Raw genomic sequence first — 16,329 nt, forward strand, 5'->3', positions numbered from 1 at the left:
TACAGAGGAGGGGGAAAAAAAGAATTTAAGACTACATTGTGAACTACAAAATTGTTACACATTGTTATACAGACTGAAGCATCTTGCTGGCAGCCAAGCTTACGACAAGAAATGTTCTGAAGAAACTATCAACAGTTCTCTTCGTCTGCCACCAACAACTGAAAGCTTTGTTGACGTTGGCTGAGAGCCCCACTGCTGCTAAGCCTCACTCCAAGGCCAGAGCTCGTCCACGCAAACCAGTCACCCCTTTACCCAAAGCTGTATATATCAGTCATCATCATCCTTGTCAGATAGTGTCTCAGGGTACCCTTGCTTTTGCTACTGGCTTAGCAGCATTTTAATGTGAGTGATAAGTAAAGTTGTCTAGCTCACACATGCTTCCCTGCTGCTAGAGAGGAGAGAAGCTTCCTGCCTTGCTGCATCAGGCCTCAAGAGGAGGCAGTTCTCTGAGAATAAAGAATGTTACCAATGATTCTGGGCCAGAAAACCTGATTCTCTTGAAGAGTAGTTCTAGGGGTAAGAGGCTCTTTCCTTTGTGTTCCATCAAAAATCCTAAATCTAACTGTAACAGTCCTGAGTGAGATCATGCATTGTGGCTTAACAATCACTCTGTACATCTAGAGACCACTAGAACTTCAAGCTGTGGGAAGTCCCAGTTGAACCATGTGAACTGGTCATCAAGAAAGAATGAATATGACGGAGAAAAATCAGCCAGTGTCCACATCAGAGCCCCCAGCTCACCCTGGCCTTTAAAGGGCCCTACCACGCCCTGAGCCAGACATCTCTGCCCACTCCAGCCTGTTCTTCAGTGAGTACACGTCATGACAAATTGGAGTTTACAGCCCTCCAGCCATGCTGTCCTTTAGTGCACCCTAAAGTCCTGCAGAACCAAGAGTAGAAGTACCCTGGAAAAATCCGTCATATTTTGTCTTTGTGGTTTAGGGAACAAAAGATACAGAGACGGGAAGAATGTCTTTAACTATTGGAAGGGGGTAAGAGAGAATTGAAGGAAAAAAACAGGTTTTCTTTTTCCTCATAACTAGTGAAACTTTTTGGTTTCTTGCCATAAGCAGGAAAAGTTTGTGCTTTGTACATCTGCTCTAGGTTTGCCCACATTTAGAGCTCTTAAGCAAAAGAGCAAGAAACAAAAGCAGGCAGAAATGAAAGGATGTTGATGGCTCTTCTCAGTGTCTTTTCTAAGTATGCTGTACCACATTCCAAGGCTTCTCTCAGAAAAATGAATTGAGCTGCTTTTAAGGTCACATTTTTGTAACATAAAAAATTACACATTGAGATGCCCTGCTAAAAATATAAGAAAAAAGTAGCATTACTTACATACTAAAACATTTGGTCTTCTTTAGCATTCTCAACAATTTAAAACTGGAATAGGTTTTATTCTTTTTACTCTCAGAACACATTGGCCCACATTCACCTATGTTATTATTGTATTAAAGTAGTTTATTTTTCCTTTGAAAAAATCTGTAATTTTAATGATTTGTTTGCTCTAAGATAAAGTATAATTACTTAAAATGTCCATGTGGATGCCATTTTAAAAAGTATTGTTAATTTCCAGTGTTACTCATTTTTTTTTCTTTTTTCTTTTGCGAGTCCTGGGCTTGAGCTCAAAGCCTGAACCCTGTCCTTGGACTTTCTCAAGGCTAGAGCTCTACTACTTGAGCCTCAGCACCACTTCCAGCTTTTTTCTATGTATGTGGTACCAAGGAATCGAACCCTGGTCTTTGTACATGCTAGACAAGCATTCTACCACTAGGCCAAACTCCCAGCCCATGTGACTCATTTTTGTTTAGAAAGTACTATTTGTATTATTTCTGTTCTTTGGACCATATTAAAGTGTGTGTGTGTGTGTGTGTGTGTGTGTGTGTGTGTGTGTCTGTGTCTGTGTGTCTGTGTCTGTGTGTCTGTGTGTGTATACTAATGATAGGGTCAATGTTTTGTGAATGTGCCTATCCATCTAAAATAAGATACATACAGTTTGACATATCTTTCATGTTCTGCCTCATTGATGGTAATATGTCTTCACTATTTTCATTCTATTTCTGACAAATTCATCTGTATTAAATTGAGAGTTGTATAGAAAGGGTTTCTTTTTTTAGTTTTTTGTTGTTGTTGTTGATTTATTCTCATGTTTCCTACAGTTTTGTGTTTGTAAAATATAATCAGGACAAGACCTGCAACTGAAGGGACAAAAACTGCAACTATATCTTAGGAGTTTGGGGTAGAGAATTGTGAAGGCCTCTGCTTTCTTTGCCTAGGAATGGAGGACGGAAATGGAAAGCTAGGTCTGCATAAAATTTTTATGATTTTGTTTGTATTGATAGCCCAAGTCTCGACCTATGGATCCTTGAGTGATCATTGAAGAAATGCTGGCATAAAGTACAGCCTATTGTTCTATTACCATATTCAAAGACTCAGGAATATTCTGACTCTAGAGTCCAAATACTTTCATCTAAATGAAGCAACCTCAAGGCAGAAGAATGTCTTCCTTTCCACACTCCTGGCAGACAAGCTATGTCATATAACATAGCATATTTTGAGCTCTTAGAAATTGCTGTAAAATAAAGACCATGTCAGCGAAATTGGCAAACAATCAAATTGTAAATTAGCACATAGTTGATGACATTTTATAATTTTAAACTTTGCCTAACTAGATGAGCATTCAGATTTATCTGTTCTTCCTATGTGAAAAATTCAAGAAAGGAAACAATCATGTAGACATCAGTATGTTAGCCATTCATGCTGCTCCTGTCATTCTTTAAGCATTGCTGACATTACGCTTGAATCTTCCCTCAAATATGGGCTGAGGTCTTCACAAAAAGCCTTTAGAATATTAACCAGTCATCCTAAAAATAAATATATCCTCATCTGATGCTGACCATTTAAAATACAAAAACATCAGATATTAAAAATCAGTTAATGCACAGAAATATGATGAGTGGTTCAGAAGAATCAAAATACAAGACATGGAAATGTAGAATGAATTTCTGCTTTGATTACGCCATGAATGCAACTTTTACACTTAATTCTGTTGGACATCTCAACATTGATAGGCATTCCATAATATCAAGGAAAAGAGGTAAGGCTATCATCCATCTACTTCTTGCAAGTTTTTCTCCACATGGCGTTGTGCTCGTCAGAAGCTAGATGTAATAGGTATTGAGAACTAAATATGTAGGTGGCCTTCAAAAATGTAAATGAAGCAACTAAATTGTTCTATTAGATTTCAGCTGTAAAATGAACAAAAATTCACAATTTTGATGGGCAAATTCTCCCACACAAGATAGACATTTTAAGTCTTTGGAAGCATAATTTAAAATCCTGTTTACTTATACTTGGCAGGTTGGCATTTTGATGATTCCTGCAGTCTCTTGAGCAGGTGAGGTTTTAATCAATGTCAAAAGGCTTCTAGAAATTAATAATTATTAGTGGCTCTTTCTAAACCCACTTGCAAATTCTGGTTCATTCAGTGACTATGTTAGGATCAAAGATTAAGCCATGATGGATACAATATTAGCCATCAATAGGCTGGTTTTCTTAAACTAAAATTATGATAAGAATGAGAGAATGGAAGATAGCTTAAGTCACAGGCTAGATAGATTTCAATGTCCACCACTGGGTAGAGAATGCAGTCATGTGAAGTACACAAATCTGTGTCTTCTCAGAGCCTAGAAAGAGGTATGTATAGCACACATGGCTTTTATGAGAAATAGTCTTCCCTTAATTTTATGGTTAAGAATTGTGTGTGTGCAAACATGTGCATATGTGCACATGCCAGTCTTGGGGCATGAATTCAGGGCCTGGGTTATGTCATTGAACTTTTTTTTTTTCTCAAGGACAGTGCTCTACCTCTTGAACAATAGCCTCTACTTCTGGCTTCTTGTTTTAGTGGGGGTCTGCTTAATTGGAAATAAGAACTTCACAGTTTCCTGCCCAGGCTGGCTTTAAACCTCTCTACTTCTGGTTTATTGAGTTGTTAACAGAAGATAAGAGTCCTAAGAGGATTTTTCTGCCTAGACTGGCTTGGAACCATGATGCTCAATCTCAGCCTCCCGAGTAGTTAGGATTACAGGAATGGGCCACCAGTGACTGACTACCACATTTCCTTTGTCCATATATCTGTTGATGGGTATCTAGGCTGATTGCATCACTCAGCAATTATGACTGAGGCTGCAATAAACTTACTGGACAGGCATTTCTGTTGTATGATGATTCCTTTGGGTATATATCCAGGAGGAGGAGTATATCAAGTTCAAAAAGGAAGTCCATGCTTAGGTTTTTTTTTTTTTAAGGAATTTCTAATGCTGATTTCCACCGTGGTGATACAAATGTACATTCCCACACCAGAGCATAAAATTTCCTTTTGTCCAGCATCTTTGCCAGCACGTATTGTTTGATTTCTTGCTGACAACCATTTTAACCTGAGTGAGATGGAATCCCACTTGATTTACATATTGGCTAAAGTGGCTACTTCTTTTTATAACTGCAGGTTGGAGTCATTTGGCCCTTCATTGATTGGAATACGTGATCTTTGTATTTTTATGATGAACTCTTTATATATTCCTGTCAGATTTTATACCCAGAAAAGATTTTTCCCATCCTGGAGAGAGAAGGGAGAGGGGGAAAAGGAGAAGAAGAAGCAAAAGGAAGAAGAGAAGAGGAGGAGGAGGAAGAGGAGGAAGAGAAGGAAGAAAGTAAAAAGAAGGAAAAGGTGGGGAGAGTCTAAGCACTTGCTTACATTTTAGCTTTAAAATTTCTCTAGGCTTATATTATATATTACATTTGAAGGCATAAGCAACGTTCAGTTCATGTATTTGAGTTATATTAATATTTTCTATGTATTGTATGTTTTCTTCATGAACTGTTATTTTTCATTTCATGAAAGGCTGCATCTATTCTCTAGTAATATGTTGTGCTTTTGAACCTATATACTGGACATCAATATGGCTTCTCCATTTTTCTTGTGTTTATTCTTTTTTTTTTTTTACCCAGTCATGGAGATTGAACTCAGGGCGTGGGCACTGTCCTTGGACACTTTTTTGCTCAAGGCTAGCACTTGGCCACTTGAGCCACAGAGTCACTTCCAGCTTTTTTTATGTATGTGGTACGGAGGAATTGAACCCAGGACTTTGTGCATGCAAGGCGAGCACTCTACCACTAGGCCACCCTCCCAATCCCTCTTGTGTTTATTCTTAATATGATATGTATGTTGATCCATTTACATTCAAGTTATCACTATCTTTACCTTTAAATATCATTTCTGATTGTCTTGATGATTGAATTCTATTGTTTCATATATTGTATCAATCTGACTTTTTTATAAGGTGTTAATCCATTAATGTTCTTGTAAATATTTATATACAGGACTTGGGTCTAGTACGTTTTTATTATCAGGGTAATGTATAGAGAGGTTATAGTTATGTTCACCAGGTAGTAGGTACATTACTTCACACATTGATTTGAGTCTAGTATTTTTAAATATTCTACTTATATCTTTATTTTTTAATGATTTTATTTAACTTTTATTGATTTTAGTATTTTAAAATCATTTATATCCCCTTTAAATTTTCTAGTTAACATTAAAGGTATATTCCTTTGAATTATCTTATTGATATTTTATAAATTACAACATATATCCTTAAACTTTCATACTCTACCTACAATTAATAACATAATTTTCATGTAAAGTCTAGAAACATTTCAACTTGATAAGACAGTAAAAATTATCCATTAATCTAGAATTGTCATTTAGATTACATCAATATTTTTAATCTTGCAATTCTCTCCTTATATAATTTTGCAAAGACTTGAGAAAAAAGATGAAGCCAGAAACTGGTGGCTCAGGCCTATCGTCTAAGCCAGTCAAGAGGCTGAGATGTGAGGATCACAGTTCAAAGTCAGCCCAAGCAAGGAAATCTATGAGACTCTAATCTCCAATTAACTACCAGAAAACCAGAAGTTGAGCTGTGGCTCAAAGTACTAGAGTGCTATCAGGGATAGCTCCCAGGCCCTTATTCTTTGGATCTGGCTTACTTCACTAAATATGATTTTTTCCAAGTTTCTCCATTTCCTTACAGGTGGGGTGAAGCCAATCTTTCTGATGGAAGCATAGAATCCCATTATGTATAAGTACCACATTTTCTTGTTCCATTCATCTACTGAGGGGCATCTGGGTTGGTTTCATATCTTGCCTATGGTACATAATGCTGCAATGAACACTGTTGTGTTGGTAGCTTCAGTATAGCCTTGTTTGTAATTATTCATTATACTTTTATAGAACCCCTGTAACATATGTAGTATATAGTGACCAAAATGTCATTATATGGCGTATGACTATATTTAATCATGTGGTTTTCAGGTAATCTTCCATTGTATTTTGTTGAATTTATAAATGTAAAATATTTATAGTTATCTTGTGTTGTTATTTCAATTTTATTTCATAAATGTTATTTCCTCCTGAATGCCTGATATTGGTAATTGGTGTTCACTTTTTCTTTATCAGTCTTACTAGAAATTCATTCATTTCTATTAATCTTCACAAAACAACATTTTAAAAACTTATTTTTATTGTCTTGATATTTTCAATTTCATTGATTTCTGATCCTAAATTTATTGTTTCTTCACCCTTACCTTTGATTTTTTCCTTTTCTTTCTGGAAATGGAATCTTGACTATTTTATTTTATTTTTATTTATTTATTTACTTATTTTTTGCCAGTCCTGAGCTTGAACTCAGGGCCTGAGCCCTGTCCTTGGACTTTCTCAAGGCTAGAGCTCTACCACTTAAGACTCAGCACCACTGAGTCTTTTTTTTCCTCTATTATGTGGTACCTAGGAATCGAACCCGGGTCTTTGTGCATGCTAGGCAAGCATTCTACCACTAGGCCAAATTCCCGGCCCCTAAGCTTGACTATTTTGATTAAAATTATTTTCTTATATAAGAATGTATTGGACTAAGAATGGCCTATAGATACATGAAGAAATGCGCAACATCTCTGGCCATAAAAGAAATGCAAACCAAAACAACTCTGAGATTCCACCTCACTCCAGTTAGAATGGCCATGATCAAGAAATCTAATAATAACAGATGCTGGAGGGAATGTGACCAGGAGGGATCACCACTACACTGTTGGTGAGAGTGTAAACTTGTTCAACCACTGTGGAAAGCAGTATGGCAGTTCCTCAAAAGACTAAACATAGAGCTCCCCTATGACCCAGCAATTCCACTACTTGGCATTTACTCAATCGTCCAGAAACAAGGACATACTAAATCCACTAGTACAACGATGTTCATTGCAGCACTATTTACCATAGCAAAGATTTGGAGCCAACCCAGATGCCCCTCAGTTGATGAGTGGATGAACAAGATGTGGTATTTATACACAATGGAATTCTACGCTGCCATCAGAAAGAATGACATTGCCCCATTTGTAAGGAAATGGAAAGACTTGGAAAAAATCATATTAACTGAAGTAAGCCAGACCCAAAGGAACATAGGCTCAATATTTTCCCTCATTTGTTATAATTAATATAAACCTAGCAGAGGATTACAATAGCTCAAAACCTAGATACATAGGCCATATAGGATGAGGCTAAATGAAAGGATCTTTGGGATATGGAAACGAGAGCCATATAATAAGTGATTGTTGTTCTTAATGTACTGTGTTATTTCTCATCTCTTTTGCCATCCCTTGGTAAATCTCATATTGTTAAGTATCTTACCTTGTTATCTGGTATATTGTATTTACGATTATTTGTTTATTTGAAATAGGAAATGAAAGGGGAAAAACAAATGAGGGAGGGGATGGAGGGAGGGAAATGGGGACAAAAACATGAGAAGGGATATCAATGTGTGTGAAGTAATGCACCTTCTATGTGGCAAATATAACTGCAACCCTTCTATTAATTAGAATAAAATTGTTTTTAAAAAGAATGTATTGGTATAACTTTTTTATTCTGTACTGCTTTATCCTCATTTATCAATATTTTTATTTAGTTCCATATTTTTATTACCATTGCGAATTATTTTTGGCCAATGGATTATTTGGAAACATGTTTTAAATTCCAAACGTTTGAAAATTTTTCCTGGTATTTTTCTTTTACTGCTTTCTAGATTAATTCAGTTAAGATTAGAGAATATATTGTTTAGCAATGCAACTCCTTCACATCTGTTAAAGTTACTTTATGACCCAAGGTCTGGTGTACATTGCTAACTGATTGCAAATTTCAAAAGTGTAGTGACTCACATTTATTCTCCCAGCCACCATGGAAAGCAAACATTGGGAAGATCACATTTTGAGGCCAAGCCTGGCATAAAATAAGTAAAATCTTACCTAAACAAAAGAAACTGAATTCAATGGTACCTGCCTGTCATCCAAGCTCTGTGGGAGGCATTAGTAAGAGGATCACTGTACAGGCTAGCCTCTAAAATCATGAGACCCTATCTTAAAAGTAGCCAAAGCAAGAAGGGAATCTCTGTATACAATCATTGGCACTTATTTTTGTTAAACATGTCATTTGAAATATGGTGTAAAAATCAATGTTAATAAATTCTTTAATAAAAACAAAAGTAGCCAAAGCTAGTCCAGGACCCAGGTCTATGTCTGCTATCCTAGTTACTCAGGAGGCTGAGCGCTGACAATTGTGGTTTTGAAGCCGGTCCAAACAGAGACTCTTATCTTCAACAAACTACTCTGAAAAAGCTGAAAATGGCACTGTGACTCAAGTGGAAAAGCACTAGCTTTGAGCACAGAAAGGCTAAGGGACAGCACCTAGGCCCTACGTTCAAACCAGCAAAAAATAAAATAAAATAACTAAAGCTAAAAAAGCTAGTTGATAATGTTTAGGTTTTCTGTCATTGATGATTCTCTGAGTATTAAGTCTATTTTACCATAACAGAAATAGAGAAGTGTCTTCTACACATCCAAGCTGAGCATTTTGCTACCTTGATAGAGTTCTTTAGTTCCTTGGCAGCTGGGTGTGATTTGGGGGTTGGGAACTGAAATGATGTGTATGTGTCACATCTTAGTCATGTCAGAAAATAATGAGACTATTTTCTTCTTTGCCTGTTCAATGCTAGGTAATGGAAAACTTATAACAGAAACATCTTCATCTTCCAAATGAAAACCATATGTTGAGGAAGGCAGAGCAGCCCTGTGCTATTCACCTCTGAAAGTGTAATGTAAGGAAGAGAATTATTTTCTGGGTCTAAATTACTCTGTTTTGTTAATGTGACTTAATCATATAACATTAGAACGTATACTCAGTTTACATATTCCATGATAGATAAATTTTAAACATAGCTTTGAGAAAAAATGAAGTTGCTGAGTGATTTGTAAGGAGTCCTCTCATTTATATAAGCTTGAAAATGTGGAAAAAGCAAATTTTATATATAGCTTAGGTATAAATGACAATATACTTAAGAGTACAGTTAGGAGATACACAGAGATCTGGGAAGAGAATGAGTTCAAGAAAACTATTTTCTAGGGATACGATATCTCTCATGTGTTTAAAATACTTAAAAATATCACAAAGTTGATAAAACTGGTGATATACATAGTTATTTTATTTTTCATAAATATTTGAGGCATTTGAAAATAGAAAGTAAGAACAATCGTGGCTAAAAGAGAGATTCTTAAAGAAAAATGTAACTGTTTAGCTCTTTATTGTTGCTTTAAAAAATAGCCACAAACTTAGTACTGTAAAACAGTACAAATTGTATTGCAGGATTTCTTTGTGGTTTGGGATAAAACCCAAGGCTCCATGTATCTTACTTAGGCAAGCGGTCCAGATTGAGCTATACTCCCTGTCTTGCAGTTTTGTAAGTCAGAAATCCAAAATAAATGTCATTGTGCTAAAATCAAGTGGTCAGTAGGACTGTACTCCTTCCTGAAGACTGTGAAGGAAAGTGTTTTCTTACTGTTTCTAGATTCACTTCACTTCTCAGGTTATTGTCCCTTTCCATCTTTGAAGACAATTATGATCAGCTATTATTATCATGACATCATCTTTATAGTTTTGATTCATTTACTTCTTTCTCCCTTATTAATTACTGAGACACTTTGTCTTAAAATCTGCTGATTTCAATTTGATCTAACAACTTAATTCTTCTTTGATATGTAATAAAATATTTACAGATTTTTGGGGGATTCAGACAAGGGCATCTTTGGAGAGTTATTTTTCTCCCTACTGTGGAAGGCTGGTGCATTCTTTGTTTCCAATGGAAATGTTCTCTAATTTAATCAGATTGAAAATTTAATAAAGGAAATAAGCTTGGATTGTGGAATTACAGAAAAGATATTTTACTGTAAAAAGCATCTAGAAAATGGAAGACCACTGGCAATCTCTTTTAATAATCTTTAAGAAATAACTCCAATTTTTAAAAATTCTTAAACTGCTCCAGAATAAAATTCCAGAGAGTGGTAGCATCTTAATGACTTACCTTGAGCATTACATGTTCTTCACATTACCCACTCCTTATCCAGGATGAGAATCTTAATTGAGAAGTACAAGATATATTTTTTTACACTGCGAAGTAGTTCTTCCTTGATGGAAAATCAAGATACTAGTTCATAAGAAGAGAAACTCAAGTTAGGCAGGCACTAGAGTAGTGTCAACTGGCATGAAACACATAAACATCCCCCTTGGGTAGTAGGCTCCATTGTATAGATATCCCCCTGCAAGACTGGAAGGAAGACTTTACCCAATGTCAAAGGATTAGCTATCAAATGGTCTAAGACAAAAGAGAACTATGATTAAACTTGTTTAGGAAAGTTAGGTGAGTGTTCTTATAAACAAATGGACTAGGAAGTTGGATTCAGAAATATGAATATCTGCTACTATGCCACTCACTGAGAAAACAACTCTTACCTAGTTATTTGTTACTCTCTCTTATAATAGAAATGGAACATCTGATTAGAGACAGACTTGTCTGATTCCCTAGAGATCAATGATTTCTTCAGATCTTCAGGAAAGTGAAATTTCAGATTTTCTCTGTCTGTGCTGGGTGTGTGTATCATTGCTAGAGAGCTTGTTTAGCAGGAGCGATGCCCTAGATTTAAGCCCTACCACTGAAAAAATAAACAGTTTTCTGTGACATATCTCTAAACCCCTACACATCGTATCAGCACGACCTCACTAATAACCACAAAAACTTTCCACATCCTACTCCTTTCATTTTTGTCATCACAACCCATAATTTTCTACCATGTTCTAGGAACATCCAGTAGGCATTCCTACATTCTTCATGGAAGGGATTATACATTCATAATAATCACATTGAATGAAAATACACCCCACATAAAATTCCTAGGTGATTTTCTAAGAAAGTAAAGAAATAGTCAGACATTCAGAGGGTGATATTTAAGCTTCACAACAAGAAATTACTCAAATCAGTCATTTGAAGGTCAGAAAGATTTGCAACCTACATGTACACCAGGAGGAATAAAAAGAATTCCTGGTCAGAACTACTCGCCCAAATCCTGGAAGCAATGTGAAACCCAAGCTGTGAATCTGAAAAGGAATGTAAAGCATTAACAAGTTCTATCACTGTACCGTCATCATTGCCTGGAAATATTTTCCCCTTGCTTCTGAAACATCATCCATTTTTATCTGATCATAACAGCTCCTCTTCTGTTTTCCTTGTTTTGCTGGCCAGTGGAATAGATGAGTCATTTTACCATCTGGGCTAAAGGAATAGGAGATGTATGGCTGAATAAAGCTGAATATTATCTGCATAATGATGGCCCTGCAGTTCAAAATATCTCTCTTTCTCAGTGTCCTCATCTACACTTAGTCTGTCTCCAAAGCAAAATTATGGGTATTCTACAAAAGCAATCTCTGGCTACTTATTCCCATGTCGAAGTCAACACTTCCAAAGTTTTGGCAATACAAGCTCCAGGAACTATCTGCTTTTCAAAGGCTTAGTTACAGCTCGAAAAACTGGTTGAAAATAATTTAGCAAAAATATACACCACCATATGTTTCTTAGGTGTCATTCAAAATCTTAAATAACATCAATCTACAAAACCAAAATCAATATTTGCAAAAGCAAAGCCAGTATTTGCTTCTTTGTAGAATTAGGCTTGCTCAAATGCTACAAGATTTTTCAAAGTGTGTGTGTGTGTGTGTGTGTGTGTGTGTGTAAATTCTGATAAATACCAGGATTAAGTGATGAATTTGTCTTAATATAGTTTACCCTTATGGAATTTGTAGATGAGTAGGATAAAATTATAGGCTACATGGAGAATAAATGTATGTTTCTAGGAATATGACATCTCTATCTAAAATGCTATTGTAAGTCATATAATCAACTATTGCTTATCTAAAATTGCCATTTTTATTTTTCATAAAGAATCAATGCTAACTATCTGATCCATGGGTTTATACTAGTGCATTTTGTATATTTATCCACACTTTTGTGATCTTTACTTTTTAAAATATGCATAAGAATTTCTTTTATTTAAAGGCATAGGTCTAGGGGCTGGGAGCATGGCCTAGTTGTAGAGTGCTTGCCTAGTATGCACAAAGCCCTGGGTTCTATTCCTCCATACCACATACACAGAAAAAGCCAGAAGTAGTGCTGTGGCTCAAGTGGTAGAGCTCTAGCCTTAAGCAAAAAGTGTCCAAGGCCCTGAGTTCTAGCCCCAGGACTGGCCAAAAAAAAAAATGTTCAACGTTTTCATCCAGAACCTATTACCCAGAAAGAAGAAAAGGGCTATTTTTGCAGTTAAAAATTGATATTGCCAGTGTGATAAGGTCTCCATAAAAATTCTTACGTAAAGCTGGATGGGGTGGTACATGCCTATAAATCCCAGCTGCTTTTAAATCAGACTAGAAAATTGAGAGTTCAAGATCGATAAAAAAAAAAGTTATTGAGACTCTATCTCAGAAGCAACATATAAACAAAAAGAGTGGAAAGAATGGCTCAAGAGAAAAAGTTCGTGTTTAGTATATGAGGGCCTGAGTTCACATGTATGCACATCTAAAGAGGTTCAAAAGTTTCCATGTTTGCATGGGACTGGTGGCTCATGTCTAAAATCCTAGTTATTCAGGAGGCTGAGATCTGAGGATTGCAACTCAAAGCCAGGCCAGGCAAGAAAGTCCATCAGACTGTTATATCCAATTAACCATCAAAAAAGCCAGAAAAATGGAACTGTGACACAAGTGGTAAATCACTAGCCTTGAGCACAAATGCTCAGTCAGTGCCCATGCCTGAATTCAAACTTCAGGTCTGACACACACACACAGAAAATGCTTCCAGCTGGTGACTATGCAATTCCCTCTGGATGAAAGTTCTGTCCTCAGGACTTTTCCAAACATCACCCATATAGTTCTTATCCATCTGTTCATCTATATAATCTTTTTATTATGTTACCTAACTGGGAACCGTGTTTTCCTGAGTTCTGTGATCTATCATCGTAAATTATCAACGGTAAGCAGAGCATTGTAAGAATCCTGATTTTTCAGCTAAACAGGACAGAAGTGCAGATAACGTGGAGACTTGTATTGTGGCTGGCATTCTAATGTTTGGGGTAATTGTTATTACCGAGCTCCTAAACTGTGGTGGCTGCCACTAACTGCAGATGGACAGTGTCTATACTTAACCTGAACTTCAGGACATCCAGATGATATTCGGAGATTTTAGAAAAAAAACCATTCACATTTGTTACAGAGTTGGAAGTGGTGAATACAGTGGAAAAGAAAATTTAGTTTCTACTTTAGTGTCCTAGCAGGTTATAGATATCATAAGTATAGTTGAGTGGACTGGAGATTTTATATGTAAAACAGATTTAAGTGTACACAGAATCTCAAATGGAGCTCATAAAAATAATGTAGTTCACACATGTCTCTTCTTTGCAAAAAAATTAATGTGGTGATTTCATGGCAACAGAGTGATATAATCTGATTTAAACTGAAACATCAGTTAAGTATTCTTTCCACAATAGCATTTTTAATTTTTCTGGCACTGACTCTGAAATTTGAAAATGCCATCTTCATTACCACCATCACCACTCCATCAGCGAACATTGTCACTACCTTCTGAATGCTCATTATTTGCTGGTGCTGATCTAACCACTAATCAACTTATGCTGAACAATACCTCTTTTGTGTGGATGCTCTTATAATCCTCATTTCCAGATATAGAAAACAAAATTAGGTCACCTAGTTACTAAGAAACAAATACAGACTCCAGTCAAACTTATAACTACTATGCTCTATTCTGAATAAATAGAGCCATTAGATCTAAGACTCATGCAGGACAATGCAAAAGGAGTACTGGGATACTGAAAACATTCAACCTTTAATAATTTGTAATTGGAACGGAGCTATACTTCAATACATTTCTTCGAACTGCTATCTTGGAGAGGGATTTCTGCATTGCCTGTGAAGCTACTACCAACCAATATCAACTTTCCTACTCATCTTTCAGAGTTTAATCTTCTGACTAATCAACTGATAAATTGTTATGATCTCATACCCTATTTATCTTCCCATTTTGTAATTACCACATCAAAACATACCTGTTAAAGGTCTTAAACATTCATGTGGTAAAAAGTTATCCTTTTGACATTGGTTGAGTGCACTGAAGTGGATATTTGTCAATTCTTTTGAGGAGCTGGAACATGAACTTCTTTCCTGTTTGAGGAATTCCTTACCACAGAAGGAGAAGCCCAGTTTCCTATCATTGTAGCACAAAATGTCAGCTACCTTTTGGCCCACTCTTGACGATGATGATCAGGTACCCATTTCGGGCACTTTGGCTCAGGAGCTAGTGAGATAAGGCAGCATGCCTGGAGAAGGATTTGTTTTTGCAGCAACTACGGTCAATTTTGAGTGGCTAAGTTGTCAGGAGCACTGCTGCGTACTACAGCAGGCTGTGTCTGTCTTCCTATGCAAAGAGGAGTGTCTGTCTCATCCTGGAAAGGTGTCAAGCCTCGGGCCATGATTCTACTCCCTTTGCACCTGCCATTTTCCTAGCTCTGCTTCTCTAGTCTTCTGGGAACTACCAAATATTGTTTCAATTATTTCCTTTCTTCCTTAGCCAGCCAGTTTGCATTAATTACAACCCTTTTACTGTTCTTATCATAAGGAAGTATGATTAGTCATTCTCAGTTTGACATCTTTCTCAAAGGAGTGAGAAGGAGGGAGGGTGATTATGAAAGAAAAATATAGAGGGGTTGCATTTGATCAAAGTACATTATGTGCATATTGCAAATATCACAGTGAAATGCTTTTATATGATTAAGTTGGGGCAGCAACATTTCTGAGATTCTTTAGACAAGAAATGAATATCTCCATTTCACTGTGCCTTTTATTCTATTCAGTGCTGAAGACAACCCAGGCACGCAACCCAGAACATATCTTCTGACCTTGAATAGTCCTTTTGCTAAAATGTATGCCCCAAACAGCAATATAACTGGTAGATATACTCAGAATATAACTGGTAGATATACTCAGACATTCAAGGATACTTGGAATGGATCACAATTGAAGTGGAAAAAAGGCAGATTTGTTTCCCTAGTGGTATTTAGGGTTCAAAATGCTAGATACTGTTCTATCTCAGACAAAAGAACTAAAACTGAAAGCAAAGGTAAATGAAAGATTTATGTCAGAATAATGCAAGAAATGCTATGACCCCCCCAATTTAAATTTAAATTTTTGGCAGTACTTGGTTTTGAATTTAGAACTTGGCACTTGCTAGCACGTGTCACTAGTACATGTCTCATAACCCTATATTCCCTCTTCCCTTTTTTACTTTAGTTGTTTTTTGGATAGACTACTGATTTTTTTTTTTTTTTGCTTAGGCCAACCTCAGACCATCATCCTCTTATATAAAACTCTTATGTAGCTGAAACTACAACTGTGCATCAACTTGTGACTTGAGATAGAGTTTTATTAATGTTTTTCTCAGGGATAGATGGTCTTTAATCATGATCCCCTGATTTCTACTTTGTGAAGAGCTGAGAGTCCAGCCTAATTTTGAATACTGAAAGGCTAAAACTTTGGTCTGCATCAATCCATCTTACTTAAGGTATGCAATGTTTCAGTTGTTCCTTAGCCAGATGTGGCTGTTGGTTACTATATTGGAAAGCAGAGGCCTATATTATAGTCCATATGGGAAGATTTTAAAAGCCAACTGAATCCTAACTACCTGGGAGGCTGAAAATGGGAGAATCAAGATTTATAAGCCAGTCCAAAGAAGAAAGGCCTGAAAGACTGCCTTTCAATGGAGGGAAGCTGGGCTCAAACATATTATGTCACTTAGTAACTACTGGGAAGACTAAAATAGGTGAACTTTTGCCTGGGCCTAGGCA

General features: G+C 36.4%; 1 protein-coding gene across 2 annotated transcripts in view; it reads left to right on the plus strand.

Annotated features, from left to right (window-relative positions):
- The first annotated feature begins 648 nt into the window (after positions 1 to 648).
- Pja2 (praja ring finger ubiquitin ligase 2) overlaps positions 649 to 16,329 on the plus strand; it is a 74,278-nt gene continuing 58,597 nt past the window's right edge. The window contains exons 1-4 of one of the 2 annotated variants that reach the window (XM_090331542.1): positions 649 to 808; positions 3,358 to 3,394; positions 4,586 to 4,726; positions 9,093 to 9,194. The gene's annotated coding sequence lies outside the window, so the exon portion shown is untranslated. Of the gene's footprint in view, positions 809 to 3,357; positions 3,395 to 4,585; positions 4,727 to 9,092; positions 9,195 to 15,868; positions 16,047 to 16,329 lie in introns of those variants that run through there. The other variant, XM_090331541.1, reaches the window with a different exon arrangement.

The sequence above is a fragment of the Megascapheus bottae genome, chromosome 4, assembly GCF_031878675.1.
Source record: "Megascapheus bottae isolate mThoBot1 chromosome 4, mThoBot2.hap1, whole genome shotgun sequence".
Lineage (NCBI taxonomy): Eukaryota > Metazoa > Chordata > Mammalia > Rodentia > Geomyidae > Megascapheus > Megascapheus bottae.